The sequence below is a fragment of the Chrysochloris asiatica genome, unplaced genomic scaffold, assembly GCF_000296735.1.
Source record: "Chrysochloris asiatica unplaced genomic scaffold, ChrAsi1.0 scaffold00058, whole genome shotgun sequence".
Classification (NCBI taxonomy): Eukaryota; Metazoa; Chordata; class Mammalia; order Afrosoricida; family Chrysochloridae; genus Chrysochloris; species Chrysochloris asiatica.
Window position 1 is genome coordinate 309,932 of NW_006408576.1, and position 1,706 is coordinate 311,637.

At 45.6% G+C, this 1,706-nt stretch overlaps 1 pseudogene; it reads right to left on the reverse strand.

The window, feature by feature from the left end:
• Positions 1–572: 572 nt before the first annotated feature.
• Positions 573–1,355, reverse strand: LOC102837592 (annotated as a pseudogene).
• Between the last annotated feature and the right edge of the window lie 351 nt (positions 1,356–1,706).

Below are 1,706 nucleotides of genomic sequence, written 5' to 3' on the forward strand. Positions count from 1 at the left end.
TGAAAGAACACAACCTTGTTGCACACCTTTCCCAATTTCAAAACATTCAGTGTTCCCATGTTCTGTTCGAACAACTGCTTCTTGGTCTAGGTATAGATTTCTCCGAAGTACAATTAAGTGTTCTGGAATACTCATACTTCTCAATGTTGTCCATAGCTTGTCATGATCCACACAATCGAAAGCCTTTGGGCAATATGTATTAAGCTGAAAAGTTACTTTCCAAAAGAAGGGGCCTAGATTGCTGCTTTAGAGCTGTGGAGTTATTTGGAACGTGTTACAAAATGGTGCTATAACAACAACAACAACAACAAAAAAAATGGCAATTAAAAAAAAAAAAAGATATTTGCACTGTGCTCACAGTTCCCTTAAATGTTGTTCCCAAAGGTGCTCAACCCCTAGGCTCAGTTGGGATCTCTGAGGAGAGGCAGAGGCAATTTGGCAGATGAGGAAAAAAAAAAAAAGACACGACCATGAGGAGGATGGATGGCAGGGAAGAAGCAGGTTTCCAGTTAAAGATCCACCCTCAGTTTAATGGTCAGCTTCCCGCAGGCTGGCCTCAGGCGGAGTCAGGGTCAAGGGGAGGAGCAGCGGCAGGGCAGGACTGGGATGCTCTTCATCCCATTCAGGTCAAGCAGAGTCTGGTCCAGCATCCATTGTGTACAGAGGTGCTCCTCTTTGGTGCATTTCAGTTTATCTTCCAAATCATCAATTGTCTTTTCCAGCTTGGCTACTGATCTCTCAGCAAACTCAGCATGGGTCTCTGCGTCCGTGAGTTTATCAGTAAAATCTTTGTCTCTTCCTCATTTATATATTTTTCTTTTTGAAAGTACTTTTCTTCAGCAGCACTCAGACACTTCAGGTTCTGGTCCATCAGTCTGATCTGCTTATCCATCTCTCGGCAACGGGATTCTGCCAACTCAGCTCACTCTTCTGAGTGTTCCAAGTCCCCTTAAATAATCGCCAATTTACGAGTTACCTCCTCGTACTTCCAATCTGCCTCTTTCACAGTGTGCTTAGCTTCCTTGAGCTGGATTTCCTGGAGTTCCATCTTTTCTTCATCTTCTCAGACCCAGTTTTCAATAACCTTCATACCTCTGCTGCTCACATCAGCATCCTTCTCTGCCTCCTCCAGCTTTTGAAGGGCAGTGGCCAAGCGCTCCTGCGCACGCGCGGTCCAACTCTTCTTTAACCAGCTGGATCCGACAATGGTTCAAGGAAGCCACCTCCAATGCAGCCTGTTCCGGGCGGGCCCGCCTTTCTCCCTCCACTTCCGGCTGGAGGCTTTAGGCCCTCTCCTCGGCATCATTGGCCTGCTGCTGCAGAACCTGGATCTTGTACTTCACCGCCTCGATCGATCAATGGTGGTGATCACCCAGCTTTTGCTCACACGCCAGTTCCTGCCTCCTCTGCTCGGCGTAGCAGCCGCTTCTCCGCCATTCTCAATTTTAAGGTACATTCTGACTTTACTTCTTCCAAGATACAGTTGTCCATTCTTTTGGCAGTCCGTGGTATATCTTTTCCAACACCATAAATCAAAGATATCAATTATTCCTTGGTCTTCCTTATTCATTGTCTGGATTTCCCATGCATATGAGGTGATTGAAAAATACCATATTGGGTGGGATATACCTTAGTCTTCAAAGTAACGGCTTTGCTTTTTAACACTTAAAAGAGATCTTTTCCAGCGGATATTCCCAATGCAACAA